We start from the raw sequence: 21,347 nt of genomic DNA, 5'->3' as shown, positions 1-21,347 counted from the left end.
AAAAGTCAATGTACCATCAGGTGGTGTCACGGTGGCTCAGTGCAGAATTCTCGCCTGCCATGCCGGAGACCTAAGTTCAATTCCCGGTGCCTGCCCACGGAAATGAAGAAAGAAAGAAAGAAAGAAAGCCTCATTAAAAGTCTATGTACTATCCATGAATACCAGATGCTTTCAAATATCTGTGCATACCAGATTGGCACCTGGTACAATACTGTTATATCAATCACCGTGGTAATGGAGCTGGAAACTTTTTTCTTTTATTCAAAGTGAAGAATATACTTTAAAATTTCCAGTTAAATGTTAACATTGTTAAATTATTTTAAATTCCGTTCTAACTAAAAATAGCATTTTCCTACAATAGTGCAATTCAATTATAATTGTACCCACTTGGTTGCATAGTCTTCAGGTCTCACTGATCAGCATCTTGAACACTGTGCTGCCATTGAGGGATGTGGATTAAGATGGTAGCCAGGAAATACTTAAACACTTTGTTTTCAGGTCACTATTCAAATGAAATCATGGAAAAATATAAAGCAAATAGCCATCTCATAATACAATGGAATTTTTAATAGGTTTTATTAACAGAGAAGTAATTTTCAGGAAGGGGGCAAGATTAAATTTGATTCACTAAGGAAAGGAATTTCAGCCCAAGGATGATGAGGTTACTACACAAATAGAGCAGTTATTCCTGAGATATCTGCACACAATCCTGAGTTTAGAGGCAATCAATATAGAACTCAGAGTCTCGTGGAGAGCAATTGCCATAGTCATTCATTAAGACGAACTTATGGAAAAGTTGCTCCCACTGTGCCTTTTTTGCCCCAGTTCCTGGAGAAGAACATCCTCAACAAAAAAGGCATGCTTCATCTGCTTGGGGAAGGCTCCTAGCAGGCAAGATAAGTCCAGAGGTAAAAGCTGAGAAATGCTGCTTCACAAGAAAGATGGAAAGAGGAAGGGATCAACAGATGGAACAGTCTGCTATCAGCCAAACTGTGGGTACAGTTCTTTAGGAAGCAATCTGACATGGCAATCTCCAGTATGAGAGCTGGAGCTGGAGAAACAGGGCAGGGCACTGCCTTAAGAAACATACTCCAGTACAGCCTGACACCTGGCCACAAAATCACACAAAACCCATCAGAGCACAAGCTTATTACAGAATGCACCCATATCAACAGAGGAATGAGGACTCCCAACTCAACTGAGGAATTACCCAGATATTAGCATTATGTTGAACCCCATGGCTTATTTGCAAAGTAGGGAGGGTAAGAAAGAAATGCCATTTTAATCTTGGTTTTGATATTTTCTTTGCCCTAATTATACATAACTGCTAATGTGCCTGTGCACCATATATGCATAAAAAAACTGTGGAGAATATGAGAAAGGGCAACTTCATCCATAGAGCAAAAGCTAAGACTGTTACATGAATCCCACTTGTTGACCACCTGCTTCCAGTTTTTGTAGCTTACTCTCTCCAATGCTCCAATTGCAGCTCTCCTTCCTCTCAGCTCTCTTTCAATCTATTGATCTTGAAAAATGTGTTTCTCTCTTTCTCACCACCTTGATGTTTTCACTCTACAATTTAGCCCATTTAATGCCATAATCAGCCGTTATAATTATTCCTTCACAAAGATGCCCCTTCCCCTTGTTCACGCCATTAGACAAAGCACAACCTTAGATAAACCCATCTTTTTGCTGGCTGTTCTCCTGCATGTCCTATTGACAGAGGCTGGGGAAGGTCACAAATCACTCTTACTGGTGCTACGTCATATATGTCACCCCTAAACTCATGTGTCCACAGCTGCTGCCAGGCAGTTTTACTATGGCCCTAATCTACACACATTCTCACTTTCTTAGATGAAAAATTCACTTTTTTGACTCTTTCCAAAAAGCTTCATACCTCCTCCCCTATTATCACTCTCACTTTCATAATGTTGTTTCCTAATTTTCCTACTAAAACTGAAGGAATCAGAATAAAATGTCCACATGTCCATGCCAACATTCATGTATCCATAACCTCTACCTTCTTTTACCTTACTTGAATTGTCCATGCTTCTATCATTGACTGGTCCCCTTCTGTACCCTCTCAATGGCTCAGTGGCATGTGTGAATCAATTGTCCTCTCTTGATTCCTTATGAAGAAACATCACATCACTGGCCAGAACAAGGGGCAAATCAGCTTATTGGTAAATTATAATTAATAAATAACTACAAAAATATTTAAGAGACTAACTTTTCTTGGAACAGAAACTAATTTTCAAAGTACATGAACACAGAATAAAGAATTTCCAACATTCTTCAAAAATCCCTTTAGTAAATTCCAAAAGACAACGAAACAACATCTAGAAACTCTGAAAGAGAAATTGATGACCCAAGAATGCCACATTTATCCCAAAGTAAGAGGACCTCTCTGGTATCCAAATACTTAGAAATGGAGAATACAGAAAACTGCTTCAAAAATTTGAATGATAAAGAAAACAACATAGCCAATGCATGATGAATTTCAGGAATAATGTATAGGACATAAACAAAGAAAACATAAATATGCCCAGTCAAATGAAAACCATCTATTGATATCCCACAATTTCAAAGGGTAATCAGGAATTAAGTTTTGGAAATGGACTAAAGAAAAGTAAACTCTGCAACTTCCACAATGTCTAGGGGAGGAGGAAACATCACCTTACGACTCCTTAGCAAATGAGTGAAGTATACTTTATGCACATCTACAAAGTGAAAACCATGTGGGGACGGTAGTGGTGATATACTCACACCTGTGAGTACTTGGTAAGTGAGGATTTATATCTGAGATCTTTGCCCAGATCAGAACAGTGACAGGTTATTTCTAAGTAGTGTGATTATGTAAACAGCAGGAAGATAGAAATGAGTTTTCAGGGTGACTATACCGAACAATCACATCTGGAGAGTGAAATAAATAATAGATGTTGCATTTCTTAGCTGTGTAGTTCAAACTACAGATTTGACTTGGTAGAAAGACTAGATGGAAAAACAAACAGAAGTTCAGTCTTCATATGCACCTGCATAGACACTTAAACGAAGAGACTCAGTGCACAAAGACGCCTAGAAGAAAATTTCTTTAACCAAATCAACTTTGTACTTTTATAGGAAATAGATGCCACAGGTATGGAGTATGAATTGGACCTATGCAAGATAAAAAATAAATAAGGAAACAATGATAAAGTCAATTCAAAAGCTATGAACTTGAATGATGTTCTGACATTTCCTAAACCAAACTTTCCAGAAGCAAACCACCAAAGTATTTGTCATGAGTTTCACGTTAGAAATGTCTATACTATATGAAGGCAATAAACCCCTTTCTCCAGTAGGCATATAACCTCCAAAATGATGAGCTAGGGAGGAAGCAGAATTTTGTTTCCGTCTCTCTGCCACACTTGAGTTCTATCAACCATATCTCAATTATCACTTTCCTTATTTAAGGTCGTTGAGATCTGTTTTGTTTTGTTTTGTTTTATAAAGGAAAGAAGGAAAGGAAACACATTGCCATATGTAAAATCACTCTAATTATCAGAGGGAAAAAGTTAGAAATTATGTTTTTAAGCCAGACTTTTCTGGAAAATGTTATTAATGGAGCACTTTGCTACCCAGAGGAAAGTACTCACAAAGTCTGAAGTTCATCATTACTTGGTTTGGCTCCCTTCTGTCACTTTCAAGGTACCTCATGAGTCACCTAAAACCACGGAATCTTTTCTCTTAATATAAACAAATAAATATATAGAATGTTTATACAGCCTAATTAATCAGATGGCTCTCAGGTTCAGATACATGTGAAGCAAAAATGTTCTATATTATAGCTTTGTGTCTAAATATTAACTTAGATATAATAATCATCATATAATAAATATTATTTTACCGAATATATATATATATATATATATATATATATATATATATATATATACCAGAAAATAGATTTTACTTCCTTACCATTCCAAAGGAAGGGATATATGATACTCCATTCAAGAAGGAACTCTATATTTTGTCCCTGGCTTCCTAAGATTCATCTTTGTTGACAAGTGGTTGTGTTTTTTGGTTTGTTCATTTCACATTGCATAATATTCTGTTATATGGATAAAAACCTATTAACTATTCTATTGTTGATTGACTTTAATTGTTTTACATTTTTGGATATTATAAATATCAACTTAATATCAGACTTAAAATGCATTTTCTTAGTGTCTTATCACTGAATTAAAGCCTTGTCCTTTAAATTTCCCTCTTAGGCTCTGCAAATACTGAAGCACCAGGTTGCTTTTCTGCAGAAAGGAAATAAAACTGTAACACTTACAGGACCTGATGACTTTTCCTGCAGAGCAGCAGATGTGGCTGAGTCTAGTATGCATGTTCTGATGATGACAGACTTGAGGATGAGCTCTCTACCACGTACTCCTTCCCCCAAGAACTGCAGTGGCCTCCGTGGGCACAGTCCTGGAGGAGTTGGTCTTTAGTCTTTGATCAATTGAATGACATGATTTTGTAAACAATTTTAGTTACATAAATTCTATAACCCTCCAAAGGAACACAAAGTTTCTAGTAATAGCCTACAATGACTTCTTCAAAGCTTGCAGAAGTTTCCCCGAGTCTTTGCCTCTGATGAAAGAGAAACGGTTACCCAGGTCTGTCAAATCTCTTTTCAAACATATGATATTACATCATCATTTGCTGCAAGGGAAAACATTAAAATTTAAACCAAAATAAGACAAGTGATAATAAATTTAATAAATCAGGCCCATTTATAAATGCTTCAAGAGTTTATTAGTAACAACTGATCATTGTTCAATAATTAGAGATTAAATAAAATTACAAAAAGAAAAATCTATACTTCAGAATTCCAAAGTTAAGTAATAGTTTGGGGTTTTACCCTCTTAGCCATTTTTATGCCATTAACATAATTAATAATCTTTTCATCATAGAATTTTATACCTCTGCTTCACTTGGCTTTGATAATATTCTTTATGACCACATCTTAATCCAATGTAGTTTTATTTAAATTTTGAACTTTCAGATAACTCTGAAATATTTAATATATGTAGCACATGCCCTACCATCAGGGTGTTTCTCAAGTTTTGCTAATAGGAGTTATGCTGTAGTGAGCAGCTATCTCTGTTCTACATCTGTCTTTTTGGTTGAGTTACAAATCTGAAATCCCAGTCAAACTCTCTTAAAACATTCCATTAAATTACTTCAAAAATTTTACCACTATTAAAAATGTTATAAAATGTCTGGATCCAAAAATAATTTATATTCATTGTATAAAATTTGTAAATACTAATTTTAAATTGAGAAAAAAATCCACAGAAATTGAATGCATATCTGAATAGTCTGATTTTTATACTGGAATTAGTATCATAAATAATTCCTATGCCACTATTATTAAAATGAGCTTTTCTTTTTTATCCTTCCTGGATAACACAATCTCCAATGCTCCATTTTCCTGAAATGACTGGCTTGTTCCATATTTGGTTAAATCCTTGTATAGGGCACTATTCTCTGGGCTCTCCCTTTTTGGAAGCCCAGAATTTTCTGACCATGAATTTCTGGTTCATTTCTCAACTCCTCTCTTTCCTGTCACATTTCATTATAAGCTGCAAAGAGAAATCATGCTGCAGTTTCCACATTTAATTTGGAAATCACTTCAGCCAAATATCCCAGCTCATGGCTTTGAAAATCTGCCTTCCATCTAAGACCAGTATTCAATTTTGCCAGATTATCTGCCATTTTAAATCAAGGGCTGTCTTCCTTCACATTTGGAATAATGCATGCATCATTTATACCTAAATCCTGGCCAGAGTTAACTTTAAAGTTCATCTTTCCACCAACAACCTGTTCAAAGCACTCTAGGCCTTCTCTATCAAGATCCTCCCAACTCTTTCCAGAATCCTGTCCTTATTCATTTAAAGAGCCATTCCAACATGTTTGTATTTGGAAACTGCAGATTTTAACACCAAAAAGCTGCTAGAATGCAATTTACCAGAAACAAAACAGCTTTTTAAAATGGAATGTATTAAGTTGCAAGTTTACAGTTGTAATGACATAAAAATGCCCAAATTAAGGCACCAACAAGAGGTCATATTCACTCAAGAAAGACTGATGCCATATAGGACACATCTGAAACCTGGGAAGCCACACGTGATAGTTAGGTTCTGGTGTCGCCTTGGCCAAATGTTCCTATTCAGTTGTCTAGTCAGGCAAGCACTGGTCTGACTATTGCTGCAAGGATATTTTAACTGGTGGTCAATTAAATCATCAGACAGTTGACTGCATCTGTAACTGATTGCATCTATGATCTATTAAGGCATGCCCCCCCAAAACAAGATAATACAATCAATTGAAGGTTTTAAAGGTGGAAGAGAGACTCTTTCACTGTTTCTTCAGCCAGTGAGCCTCTCCTGTGGAGTTTATACAGACCCTTCATCAGAGCAGGCCACTTCACAACTTGCCCCATGGATTTTTGTCTCTTTGATTCCCATGGTTGCTTAAGACACCTTTATAAATCTCATTTTTACAGATCTTTTCTGTAGATTCTGTTTATCTAGAAAATTCTAACTAACACAGCTTGGTACTGTCAAGTTATAGTTCAAGGAGCAGTAGCTCTGGCCTGATAGCAAGTTTAAAAAGAGCACAAGGAGTCACTGGTAGAGTGGTCATTTTTAAATATTCCCTCTACTCTGCTCTGATGCTTGCAGATCAGTAGTCCCTTATATACTAGATCACACAAAAGTGGCATTTTTTCAACAAGAGACTTCGCTCCTGGGATACATGATTAGATACATGTATATTATATCAAAATGACTTCACTTGTGGGGTACATGATTAGATACATGCATATTACATCATTAGTTACACAAGCTATGTTGTATCATGTCCCTCTGGAATTTATGGTGGCCATCTTAGCAGGCTGTTATACTAAGAAATTTTTCTGGGCCCCATACTCCACCCCTTAAATGGCCTGTGTTCTAGGGGATGCCGTATCCCACAGGGCTGCGCCTTGGGCCCATAGGCCACAACAGCAATAATGTGAGCAGCAAAATATTAGAAATCCAGACAGGCATGCTAAGTTACTATTAACCAATGCCAAATCCTGTCATGGAGTTCCACCTAGACCATAAGGAATTCTGTGAGAGGGAGTGATTGGCTTGTACTTCCTCATCCATTTTCATTCTCATCCAAGGTATCTTCAACAGAATTTTGATTTTCAGAAAGATACATAAAACATTCTACATGTAACATTGCACAAGTTCCCCTTGAGCATCTGTCAAGAGATCTAAAACCATTCTTTTTTGAATAACAACCCTACTCATCTGGGTAATTCTATCCATCCCTTCATACAGGCAACCATGCCATCACATTTTGGGAACTGTAGACATTATGGTCTGATTACAAAAAGACTCAGGACTCCCTCCACCCTGCTACCCTCTGGGAGTTTCCCTGATGTTGCTCAATACACCATGTTGCTTTTTCTTTTCAATCCACATGTTCAGCCCATATGCCATCCCCAACCATTCTTTATGGCACACCTAAACAACGGATGGGTGGGGGCAGCGGGAATGTCCATGTCCCAGATAAGCAAAGTGTCAACTAGCTTGCTGTACCTCTTCCCAAGCCAGAGAACTGTGATTGTTTCATTCTAGGCTTGCCCAGTTCTGTTCAGTGGCTGGTGCTATCTGCCATGGGACCCCTTCAGTTGCCTCTGTTGGAAACTCAATACACACTCAGCAATGAGAGACATTGTGGACTTTCGTATAGGTGTGGGCCCATTCTGCCACACTATTAGTCACAATCAGCCTGGTAAGAGAGATAATAAAGCTTTAGAAGCCATTAGAGACAAATTTCATCCACTGAGCCTAGCACAGGCTACTTGCTCGTCCTGTGAAAGAATAGTGGCAACCAGGGGTTTCTACCCCAGGAGGGAGTATCAAACCAGGTTCCCTCAGGCCATGCTAGCATCATCAGGATGCAAGACAAAAGTTCTTTGAAGCAAAGAACTTTCCTCTTCATCAAGAAGGGTCACCTACACAGGAGCTGCCCACCTCTTAACCCAAGTTTGTACTTACAAACCTCAGGTGTTACCATCTCCCCAGGGCAAAAGACATACCACACAGCAAGAGGTTTTGGTCAATGTTTTCCATGGTCATGGCCATTCATTCCTTGTCCCTGGTTGCAAAACACGGGGCGCTTATAATAGTAACCCTCCTTCCCACACATGGGGTCCTTCCAACACATCACTTCCTTGTACTTGCATGTGCAAAGGCAAGGCTCATCCCCTTATTTACCAAGCCTAAAGGGAAGTAGTCTGTATGCCAAGGCCATTCATTTAAGAAGCAAACACCAGTAAACAATTGGAGTAGCCCACCCCTTCAATGTTGGTTCCTCCAGGGCTAAACCTCACAGCTTTTCTGTCAGGAGGCCATTGTAACTTTTAATCATTTCCACAGCTTGTGGTCTATATTACACATGCCATGTCCACTGTATATCTAGATCTTTGGCCCATTTCTGGCCACACCTTTGGCCCAATCCTGGGCAGAACTTTGACACAATCCTGGCCATATCTGTGGCCCAAACTGGACCACAAACCCACTGCCATTCAATGGGGGTAGGTTGTCTTTATCACTTGCAATTTCTGCTGGTCTTCTATTACAGGCCTGTACTGGACTTGCTTGCAGGGCATCATAGACAGCAGCTTCTTGATGCTCAATGGGGGAGTATCTCATCTCTGCTCCCTTCCATAACTGGGACCAAAATCCTATGGGGACCTTGCATCTGCCCTGGAGTCTGCAGTTAAAGCCTGCTTCATGGGCTGTCATGTCCAGGTGGAAAGGAACCACCTTATTCACCACATGTAATACCTGGGCCTGCACTACTGCCCTTTTTGTTGTGAACAATGCCTGCTCTTGATCTCCTCCCCAATTCCATGGGGCATTTATTTTAATTAAGGCATACAAAGGAAGCAAGACCTGAGCCTACTGGAGGATTAACACTCTCTAGTACCCCAAAAGGCCTACAAAATCTTATAGCTGCTTTACTGGAATATACTTGGACCTTATCTATCACAGCTTCTGAGATCACTTCGGTCTTATATGACTAGACAACTCCCAAGAACTTAACAGACAATTCATGCCCTTGGACTTTGGCCTCATTGATTGCTTATTCTCAGTACTCTTGTGTGTGATGCAGGCTGTCTGTGGCATCTTCTAGATATGTAAGGGAATCAGAGATTAGCATGATATCATTTATATAATGATATGAAGACACTGTATCCTTATATTGCCAAGTGGTCAAGTCCTGAGCCACCAACCTATGGAACAGAGTAGGACTATGTATATAGTCCTGTGGCAGAACCTCAAATGTCCATTCCCACCCTTCCCAGATGAATGCAAACTGGTCCTGGCTCACTGGAGCCAGGTCAATAAAGTAAAATTCATTTGCCAAGTCCACCATATAGAGGTACTGTCCCAAAGAAAGAGTCAGTTGATCCATTACATCTCATCAATGATATTGCAGCATGCAGGGGAGAAGTGACTTTGATTGAGCTCATGGTAATCAACAGTCATTCTCCATGTGCTGTCTGGCTCTTGCACAGGCCAAACTTGGGAGTTGTAAGGACTATGGGCCATCTTCATGATCCCAGACTTTTTCATTTGTAGGATTATTTGTTTAATTTCCTCATGTCCTCTAGGCAACCACTATTGCCTCAACTAATTCACCTTAACAATTCTTCAGGGCTCAGGCAGGCACACCAAGGAATGGTGAGAGTGACTTCCAAGAGCAGGTTTTACTATTCACACCCATAACCAAAATTCTTCGTGGGTGGTTCTTAACATCAGTCCTTGCAAAGTTCCCATGCCTAACATATATTCAGGAATAGCACAGATATATACTGTGTAAGCTCAGGGCAGCAAGCAACCAATGCCAGGCACTATCATGGCTTGTCTGATACGGACTGTGTGCCCTCCATATCTGTCAATGTGAGTCAGAAGGCCATCAAACCAGGGTTTCTATACAACATTGTGCATTGTGCCCCTGTGTCAACTAGGGTCAAGACATCCCATAAATTGTGGGAGGGACAAGTATTTTGAAAGTTTTACATGGGGCTTTCAGTTCCCCTGTTCCCTCACTACCCAGACCCCCACAGCCAGCATGTCAGTCAATTACTCCCATGTCATCCCAGCTGTGCAGGTGTAAAACATCATGTAGGCACAAGGGACAGGGCTCAACCTTCTTTATTCCCTTTAACTTACTGAAACACTGTTCCCAGGATAATTGTTTCCACAAAGCCAGTAACACATCATTGGGCTGCTGATCAATTGTCTCTGGATTCACTTTTGTGGCTATTAAATCACCTACATTTGCAACTGCGATACCCTGGTGGGGCCACTGGCTTTGCCAGCCTCTTTCCTCTCTAGGGTTGGCTTTTATTCAGATAGCAGCTCCACCCCTTGCTTTACCAGGCACCCTCTCTTCTCCCATTCATGCACCTCTACATTCCCTAACTGTGCTGTTCAGCTTTCTGAGAGTTCCAGGTGGTCAGCCCCATTGTCTTACAGGTGCAATAGCCACACCAGGAGTGTCTCGCCAGATTTTGCCGTACTTATTTCACTTTCAGAGAGTTCTAGCCTTCAGCCCTTTGTCTTACAGGTGCAACAACCATGCCAAGAGTGTCTCACCAGGTTACTGACATACCTGTTTGATGATATCTCAAAGCCCTTCCAGTTTGTATGCTGCATATGTTGTCTAAACTTGTGGGGGACCCATTGGCCCACACCCTACAGCCAAGGACTGGTTAGTCTTGACCATTTCTTTGGTATGGGATTGGCATGGAACAAGGGAGGGTTACTTGCTTGGAACGGTGCCAACTCACTCCCAACTCCCTCCATTTCAGATGATCCCAAGGCTGCCACTTCCTCTTCCAGGGCTCAGACCTGGGCTTCTAATTCTTGCTTCTGCTGCTGCCTCCAGACCCATGCTTGTGCTATTAAAGCCTCCTTATGTTGCTCCCACAACATAGTTAAAAAAAAAAAAAAAAAAAAAAACAAGACAGCTTCCCTGCTATACCACACTGGGGAACCCGGATTCCAGTGGCAAACAGCCACTATGGGATGCCACAAGCTTGTGGAAGGCTACATCCCATCTGGTCTGGCATTACTGAGGCAGGGGGGCCACTCACTGTTCATCCTACTGACTATGCCATATGTCAGGTTCCAGTTCAAGGAGCTGTTGCTCTGGTCAAGTAGCAAGCTGAAATAATGCATAAGGAGTCACTGGTAGAGTGGTCATCTTTAATCATTCCCCTGCACTCTGCTCTGATGCTTACAGAGCAATAGTCTCTTATAGAATAAATTATACAAAAGTGGTATTTTTTCAACAAGCGACTTAACCCGTGGGATACATGATTAGATATATGCATATTACATCATTGGTTACACAAGCTATGTTGTATCATATTCCCTTAAAACTTATGGGGACCATCTTACCAAGCTGTTTATAATGAGCAATGTTTCTGGGCCCCACATTACCAGGAGTGGTTCTTGAGAAACAAAATCTTTTAAAAAATGGGTTTTTACAATTGGTTTTCTACTCTGACTAGACTCAGAGCCATTAATGACTCTGTTTCCCATAATCAAGATGGTACTAGCAGTCCATGGGGTGAGTTGCCTAAAGAGATACTCAAAATGTCACCATTAGATTCTGCAAATTATATGTTGATATGAGTCAAGACTTTGGGTGATAATGTTTTTGAGACTTTTACAAAGATTTGTGGAATTAAGAGGTATAATGATGTTGGCTGGTTGTTGTTAGATATACCGGATACAGTGATGAGGGAAAGGAATGACCTAAAGGCTTCAAATTTGAAATTTCAGCACTGTGTGAATGATCTAAAAGTTTCCATGTGTGCCCTGAAAGAAAATCTTTCTTATTTCCTTTGGTCACTGTGCTGGTTTGAAAGGAAGTATGTACCTTAGAAAAACCATGTTTTAATCAAAATCCCATTTTGTAAAGGCAGAATAATCTCTATTCAATACTGTATGTTTGAAACTGTAACCAGATCATCTCCCTGGGGGTGTGATTTAATCAAGAGTGGTTGTTAAACTGGATTAGCTGACAACATGTCTCCACCGATTCAGGTGGGTCTTGATAAGTTTCTGGAATCCTATAAAGGAGGAGACATTTTGGAGAAAGAGGAGATTCAGAGAGAGCAGAGAATGCTGCAGCACCATGAAGCAGAGAGCCCACAAGCCAGTGACCTTTGGAGATGAAGATGGAACATGCCTTCTGGGGAGCTTCATGAAACAGGGAGCCAGGAAAAGAAGCTAGCAGATGATGCCATGTTGGCCATGTGCCCTTCCAGATGAGAGAGGAACCCTGACCATTTCAGCATGTGCCTTTCCAGAAGAGAGAGAAACTGACTATGTTCATCACGTGCTGTTCCACTTGAAAGAGAAACCCAGAACTTCATTAGCCTTCTTGAACCAAGGTATCTTTCCATGGGTGCCTCTGATTGGATATTTCTATAGACTTGTTTTAATTGGGACTTTTTCTCAGCCTTAGAACTGTAAACGAACAACTTATTAAATTCCCCTTTTTAAAAGTCATTCTGTTTCTGGTATATTGCATTCCAGCAGCTAACAAATTAGAACAATCACAGACTTGAAATCTCTGAAAAACAGACACAAAGCCACATTGTGCAAATAGCAGGTTTACAACATAAACTAAAATCTCAGCCTTGCAGGGCGTCTTCTGTTAAAGTAAGGACTTTGATTGGAAAATAATGGGATCCTGAATCAGGGGATGGAGATATATGGCTTGATGATGATGATGATGATGGGAGACAGGACCCCTGGAATCTGTTGAGGCTTTGCTAGATAGACCTGTAATGGACTGCCCTCAGGAAACAGCTTCCTGGCCTTCAGTCTTCTCAAAGAAGAATGCCATTCAATCTCCACCTAAGGAGATTAATCCTTCACTGACTACTTACCCTGTAACCACCTCCTGTGGGGAAACAGCCTTCACTTCTCTGTCTGGTGTGACTAATCCTGTTTCACCAGATGAAATTGCAATGGAATGTCCTGATATAATTGGTTTGAAAGACATTTCTATTATTTTCATGACCCACCCCTACCACCCATATTTTCTTCAAGATCTATAACTAAAGTCCCAACCAGCCCCAAAAGGTGAGGTACAAAGTGTGACCCATGAGGAGGTATGCTATACTCCAAAAGAACTGCATGATTTTCCAAATTATATAGACAGAAATCAGGGGAATGTGTGTGGGAATGGAGTGTGGGATAATGGTGGAAGGTTTATAAAATTGGATCAAGCTGAATTTATTGATGTGGGCCACTTAAGCAGAGAATCTGCATTCAATGTTATGGCTTTAGGAGTTACAAAGTGCATTACTGTTTGGATGGTTGGCTGAAACATGGATTCAAAGCTGGCTAACATTACCTGAGGTTGAAATGCCAGAACCACCCTGGTATAATGCAATTGAGGGGATGCAGAACCTTAGAGAGATGGGAATATTAGAATCAATTTATCATGGAAGACCAGCTCACACAACTCAGGAATGTCCAGAGGACGTGTCATTCACCAGAACCTATAGAAATAAATTTGTGAGACTAGCTCCACCATCTCTAAAGAGCTCTGTAGTCACCCTTCTCTGTAGGTCAGATATTACTGCAGGAACTGCTGTCACTGAGCTGGGATCCTTAAGCAAAATGGGGAGATTGGATCCTGAGTTGGCAGAAGCCATGTAGTGACAGTTAATCACCAGAGACAAGTTAGGCATGGCCACCATAATGGACTGCAGACTCAAAGAAGCAATCAAAATAATCTGACTTGAAGAGACTTGTGGCATTGTTAGTATATCATGGATACCTAGAAGTAAAATAGATGGGTAGTCTACTAAATTATTCTTTGAGCTGTATAAGCAGAAGAATTCTAGGTCAAGTGAACAAAAGTCCAGCTGGAATTACAAAAACAGTGAATCATGGCCCCTTAATGAATTCCCATAATTAAGACAGTTTACAGACCCATGGTCTCTTAATGAGGGGAGGACCAGGTATCCTTGGGGAAGGATCCTTTTACAGTGCCCAAAATTTACACTGCTAACCTTCCTCCCAGACTTCCCCATGGAGATCTATGGCCTTTTACCAGGGTAATGGTGCACTGTGGAAAAGAAAATGGCCAGATATTTTAGGGATTATTAGACACTGGCTTGTAAGTGACAATAATTCCAGGAGACCCAAAACATCACTCTGGTCTACCAGTCGGAGTAGGGGCTTATGGAGGTCAGGTGACCAATGGAGTTTTAGCTCAGGTCCATCTCACAGTGGGTCCAGTGATTCCCTAGACCCATTCTGTGGTCATTTCCCCAGTTCCAGAATGCATAATTGTAATTGACATACTCAGTAACTTGCAGAATCCCCACAACGGTTCACTGACTCACAGAATGAGGGCTGCTATGGTAGGAAAGGCCAATTGGAAGCCAATAGAACTGTTCTCACCCAGCAAAATAGTGAATCAGAAGCAATACTGGATTCCTGGAGCGATTTCAGAGATTAGTGCCACTCTCAAGGACTTGAAGGATGCAAGGGTAGTGATCTCTCCTATTTGGCCTATGCAGACTTGGAGGATGGCAGTGGATACCGTAACCTTACTAGGTGGTGACCCTAATTTCAGCTGCTATTGTAAATGTGGCATCATTGCTTCAGCAAATCCACACATCACCTGGTGCCTGGTATGCAGCTATTGATCTGCCAAATGCTTTTTTCTCAATAGCTGTCAGTAAGGACCACCAGAAACTGTATTCACCTGACAAGGCCAGCAGTATACCTTCACTGTCCTGCCTCAGGGGTATATTGACTCTCCAGCCCTATGTCACAATCTTGTCTGTAGGGAACTTGACCATTTCTCCCTCCCATAAGACATCAAACTGGTCCATTATATTGATATACTGCTGACTGTACCTACTGAGCAAGACATAGCAACTACTCTAGACTTATTGGTCAGGTGTATGAGTCAGGAGATGGAAGATAAATCCAGCAAAAATACTGGGGCCTTCTACCTCAGTGAAATTTCTAGGTGTCCAGAGGTGTGAGACATGTCAAGATATCCCTTCTAAGGTGAAGGATGACAACTATTGCATCCGGCCTCTCCTAAGTCCAAAAGAGGCACAATGCCTTGTTGGCTTCTTTGGATTTTGAAGACAACATATTCCTCATTAGGGTGTGCTACTCTAGCCCATTTACTGAATGACCAAAAAAATCTGCTAGTTTTGAGTGAGGTCTTGAACAAGAGGAGGCACTACAACAGGTCCAGGCTGCTACGCAAGCTGCTCTGCAACTTGGGCCATATGATCCACCAGATCCAATGGTGCTGGAACTGTCACTGGAAAATAGGGATGCTGTTTGGAGGCTTTGGCAGGCCCCTATGAGAGAATCACAACACAGACCCTTAAGATTTTCAAGCAAAGCCTTACTATCCACTAAAGATAATGACTCTCATTTTGAGAAACAGTTTTTAGCTTGCTACTGGGCCTTAATAGAGATTGAAAGCTTAGCCATGGGCAACCAAGTTACCATGAGACCAAGTTGCCTGTCATGAGCTTGGTGTTGTCTGACCCACAACACCATAAAGTTAGTTAGGCATGTACACAAGCATTCCATCATAAAATGGAAATGGTATATTAGAAATAGAGTTCAAGCAAGTCCTGAAGGCACGAATAAGTTACATGAGGAAGTGGCCCAAATTCTCATGGCCCCCACTCCAGCCACCTTACCTTCTCTTTCCCAGACCAGAGCTATGACCTCTTGGGGAAATCCTTACAGCCAGTTGACTGAAGAAGGGAAAACTTGGGCCTGTTTTTCAGATGGTTCTGTATGATATGCAGGGACCAACCAGATATGGACAATGGCAGCACTACAATCCTATTCTGGGATGTCCTTACAGGACAGTAGTGAGGAGAAATCCTTCAAGCAGTGCACCTTGTTGTTCATTTTGCTTGAAATGAGAGCTGGCCAGAGGTGCATTGGTATACTGACTCATGGATTGTTGCTACTGATTTGACTGGATGGTTAGGGACTTGGATGGAGCATGATTGAAAAATTGGTGACAATGAGGTTTGGGGAAGAGTTATATGGATGGACCTTTCTGAGTGGGCAAAGAACTTGAAGATATTTGCACCCCATGTGAATGCTCACCAGTGGGTGACTTCAGCAGAGGAACATTTTAATAATCAAGTGGATAAGATGACCTATCCTGTGAATTCAAGTCATCCTTTTTCCTCAACCACTCCTGCCATTCTCAATGGGCTTATGAACAAAATTAGCGTGGTGGTAAGGATGGAATTTCTGCATGGTCTCAGTGGTATGGACTTCTACTCCCCAAGGCCAACCTGGCTACAGCACTGATGAATGCCCAAACTGCCAGTACCAGAGACCCACACTGAGTGGGTCACCCTGAGCTGAGGTGATCACCCTGCTACCTGGTGGCAGTTCGATTAAATTGGGACACTTCCATCATTGGAGAGGAAGTTATTTGTGTTGGTTTGAATTTTGGTGTATCCCAGAAAAACTATGTTCTTTGGTCCTCATTCAATATTGCTGGAGCTTTTTGATTGTCTCTACAGGATGTGACTCAACTAATTGTGGGGATTAACCTTTGATTGGAGGGACATGTGATTCTGCCTATTTGAGGTGAGTCTTGATTAGTTTACTGTAATTCTTTAAAAGAGGAAACATTTTGGGGAGAGTCCCCTTGGAAGCCACAGGAGAACATGGAAACCATGACAGACCACACAGCCAGTGACTTTTGGAATGAAGAAGGAAAATGTTCCTTGGGAGCTTCATGAAACAAGAAGCCTGGAGATAAAGCTAGCAGACATCACCATATTTGCCATGTGCCTTTGCCATTGAAAGAGAATCCCTGAATTTCATCGGCCCTTCTTGAGTGAAGTTAACCTCTTGTCTTGATTTGAACATTTCCTTCTTGAGTGAAATTAACCTCTTGTCTTGATTTAAACATTTCTATAGCCCTGCTTTAATTTGGACATTTTCACAGTCTTAGAACTGTAAACTAGCAGATTAATAAAGTCCCCTTTTTAAAAGTCATTACATATATTGCATTCTGGTAGCTTGCAAACTAGAGAACAGATTTTGGCATGAAAGAAGTTGGGGATTGCTGTGGTTTGCAAATACCAAACATGTGGGAACATTTTCATAAATGAATAAAGGGAAGATTTTGGAAGAATTGTGAGGAGCTTGATAGAGAATGCCTAGAGTGCTTTGAAGAGACTGCTGGCAGAAATGTGGACTCTAAAGATACTTCTGATAAGACCTTAGACAGAAATGAGGCAAATGTTATTGTAAATTAGAAGGAAGGCGAACCTTGTTTTAAAATGGCAGATAATCTGGCAAAGTTGAGTAGTGGCTTTGCTGGAGGGCAGATTTTAAAAGTCATGAACTTGTATATTTCACAGAGATTTCCAAAATAAATGTGGCAAGTGCAGCCTCCTTCCTCCTTGCAGTTTACAGTGAAATGTGACAGGAAAGAGAAAAGCAAACTACTGAACTCTTAGATGCAAAGAAACCAAAAATTGATGCTCTGGAAAATTTTGGACCTCCAGGAAGGGAGACCTTGAGAATAATATCCCACAGGAGGATTTAATCAGACATGGAAGCAGCCAGCAATTTCAGAAAAAGCCAGGATTGGAGATGGAGTTATCAAGGAAGGATTTGTGGAAAGTCCTATTGTCTGATGGGCATAATCCAAGACTGATTTTTACAAGTCCAGAGCCAGAGGAGAATTTTGCCCAAGGATAGACCATGTCTGTAACCAACTTTAATGAGATTCTGTATTGTTTCTGATTTTGTGTTGTATTTGTATTGTTCCTAAATGGTTTAAAGTTTTCTAATATTATTATGGAATTAATATATTTTTCATTTGGAAAGTACATATCTTTTTTGGATCCAAAGGGTAGAATGTGCTGGTTTGAATTTTGGTGTACCCCAGAAAAACTATGTCTTTGGTCTTCATTCAATATTCCTGGATGGAGGCTTTTTTATTTTCTCCACAGAGATGTGATTTGACCAATTGAGGAGAGTAACCTTTGATTGGAGGGAGATGTGACTCTGCTCATTTGAGGTGGATCTTTATTAGTCTATGGAAATCCTTTAAGAAAGAAAACATTTTGGAGAGACTCCCTTTGAGAACCACAGTAGAGCACAGGAACCATGGAAAGTCCATGCTACCAGAGACCTTTGGAGATGAAGAAGGAAAACGCCCCTGAAGGAGCTTCATGAAACAAGAAGCCTGCAGAGAAAGCTAGCAGATATCTCTATGTTCACCATGTGCCTTTCCAGTTGAGAGAGAAACCCTGAACTTCATTGATCTTTTTTGTGTGAAGTTAACCTCTTGTTGATGCCTTAATTTGACATGTTTATAGCCTTGCTTTAATTTGGACATGTTCACAGTCTTAGAACCGTAAACTAGCAATGTAGTAAATTCTCCTTTTTAAAAGCTATTCTGTTTCTGTTTTGTTTTTTTTTTTTGCATTCTGGCAGCTTGAAAACTAGAATATTTGTTCTAACTGGAATAGTCACATACTTCAGGTATGGGTTTTTATTCTCTGCACATAATGCTCCTGCAAAAACTACCATACTTGGGCTTAAAGACTGCCTTATCCACTGTCATGGTATTCCTCACCGCATTGCTTCTGATCCAGTAACCCACTTAACAGGAAATAAAGTGCAAGAATGATCTCTTGCTCATGTAATTCTCTGGTCTTACCATGTTCCCCATCATCCAGAGGCAGCTGCATTGATAAAACAGTGGAATGGCCTTTTGAGGACCCAAGTATGGTGCCAACTACATGGCAGTACCTTTCTGGACTGAGTCAATGTTCTCCAGGAGGCTGTGTATAATATCAGTATCCATTCTATGGTGCTGTTTCCCCAAAGCTAGGATTCATGAACCCAGGAATGAAAGGGTAGAAATGGAATGGCACCACTCACTGTTACCCCTTGTGATCCAATAGGAAAATTTTTGCTTTCCATCCCCAAAACCTTAAGCTCTATTGGTTTACAGGTCTTAGTTCCAAAAGGAGGAGTGCTCCTTCTGGGAGACACAGCAATGATTCCATTGAACTGGAAATCAAGACTGCCACCTGGCCACTTTTGGCTTCTCATATCACTGAATCAACAGGCATGATATGGATTACTGTCATGTCTGGGGTGATTGAGCCTGACTGTTGAGGGAAAATAGGACTGCAACTACACAATAGAGATAAAAAAAAAAGTTTCCTGGAATACTGGGGCTACCTAGGGCATCTCTTAGTGCTAATATGCTCTGTGATTAAAGCCAATGAAAAACTTCAACAACCCAATCCAGGCAGGGATACCAATGGCACAAAAACTTCAGGAATGAAGGTCTGGGTCAACCAAGCTGGCAAAGAACCATTACCAGCTGAAGTGCTTGCTGAGGGTAAAAGGAACATGGAATGTGTAAAGAAGAAGGTGGTAATAAATATGAACTATAACTACATGATCAGTTACAGAAATGAGGAATGTGATTGTATGAATATTTCTTTCCTGTTTTGTTATGCGTGTTTGCATTTGTACATAAGCAAATAGCTTGTTTTCCTCTTATCATATGACATATGTTGTATTGTTCATGTTATAGTATTTAAGTCATAGGATATGAAGTTTAAGAATGTTACTAAGGGCTTGCACCCTCTTCTGGAAAAATGTAGTGTGTTTCTGGTTGTATGCAAGACAGCTGAGAATTGTTAGGTTAAACATACGCCTGTTGTTGTGTTTTATTTGGAAATTAAGCATGTTTCAAGGTGCTTAATTGCTGCCATCTTGATAAGGGTGGAATGTAATAGTTAAGCTCTGGTGTCAACTTGACCAAATGACTAGTTGTCTAGTCAGGCAAGCACTGTCCTGTCCATTGCTGCAAGGATTTCATGACTGGTTGATAAACTGGAAGACTAATGTATTAAGCCTCAGTCAGTTGATTGTATCTGTAGCTGATCACATCTGTGAATCAACTGAGGTATGTCTCCCACTGTGAGATAATCCATTCAGTTGAAGGTTTTTAAAGAAGAAGAGAGACTTTTTCACTGCTTCTCCAATCAGTGAGCCTCTCCTGTTGGGTTTATCCAGACCCTTCATTAGAGCTACCAGCCCTACAGATTTTGGACTCTTCAATTCCCATGGTTGCATTAGGTATCTTATAAGTCTCATATTTACAGATCTCTTCTGTTGGCTCTGTTTCTCTAGAGAACCCTGAATAACATAGCATGTTACTGGCATCGCTGGAGTCTTTGCTGCTGAACATCTCTGTTAGCTGAGAAGGCACTTGACAGTATCGCCTAACTTTCTCTCCAGGCCTCTCATTTCATAAGACTTACCCAGAGGTGTTTTTCTTCTGCATCTACAAAGGTCTCTGGCTATGTGAGCTCTAAAACTTTTTCCAATATGGTTTCCTCTTAAAGAACTCTAGTAAGCAACACCACCATGGAGACATCTCCATGGAAACCGCTTAATCCACTGGTCCCACCCACAATTGCATAGGTCATATCTCCATGGAAATAACTTAGTCAAAATGATCCCCCCCAAAGAAAAAAAACTAAATGAGGATTAAAGAACATGGCTTTTCCTAGGTACACAACAGTTTCAAACCAGCACATGCAAATATGCCTGAAGATTGAGATAATATTCAAATGAGAAGGAGGTGCTATAACTGAGAAATTAGGATTAAACAAGTGATTCTGACTACTGACTCATTATATTTCTAGTTTCTAGTGTATTAAAATAGGTAGAAGGAAATATGTGAAACTTTTGAGCTGTAACCCAATAGCCTTGGACATTGATAATGATTGTATAACTATATAACTTCTATTGTGTGGGCATGTTATTATAAAACTTAGTGAATGACACTCCCTTTATCCAGTGTATGGGTAATGGCAAAAGTTATCATAATAAAAGGGGGAATAAAGGGTGTGAGATGTTTTAGGTATTCTCTTTTATATTTATTTCATTTTTGAAGTAATGAAAATGTTCTAAAATTGTGGTGATGAATGCACAACTATATGGTGGTACTATGAGCCATTTATTATGGTACTATAACTCATTTGGATGGGTTATGTGTTGTGTGACTATATCAATAAAATTGCATTGAAAGATAAAAAATGAGGGAGACTTTAAAATATTTACAGATAAACAGAAACTGAGAAAGTTTGTCAACAAAAGATCTGCCTTACAAAAACAACTAACGGTAGTTTGGAGGTTGAAAGGAAAAGGGAAAGTGCCTTGGAG

General features: G+C 40.2%; 1 long non-coding RNA gene across 2 annotated transcripts in view; it reads right to left on the bottom strand.

Annotated features, from left to right (window-relative positions):
- The window catches only part of LOC143664409 (uncharacterized), a 66,618-nt gene continuing 45,271 nt past the window's right edge, over positions 1–21,347 (bottom strand). Inside the window, exons 2-4 of one of the 2 annotated variants that reach the window (XR_013166409.1) lie at positions 4,322–4,695; positions 388–502; positions 1–90 (exon numbers count right to left, since the gene is read on the bottom strand). This is a non-coding gene — a long non-coding RNA (uncharacterized LOC143664409). The remainder of the gene's footprint in view (positions 91–387; positions 503–4,321; positions 4,696–21,347) is intronic. The other variant, XR_013166410.1, reaches the window with a different exon arrangement.

This window comes from Tamandua tetradactyla, chromosome 20 (genome assembly GCF_023851605.1).
Source record: "Tamandua tetradactyla isolate mTamTet1 chromosome 20, mTamTet1.pri, whole genome shotgun sequence".
Lineage (NCBI taxonomy): Eukaryota > Metazoa > Chordata > Mammalia > Pilosa > Myrmecophagidae > Tamandua > Tamandua tetradactyla.
The sequence above is the reverse complement of the archived record's forward strand: the minus strand, read 5'-3'. Positions and strand labels throughout refer to the sequence as shown.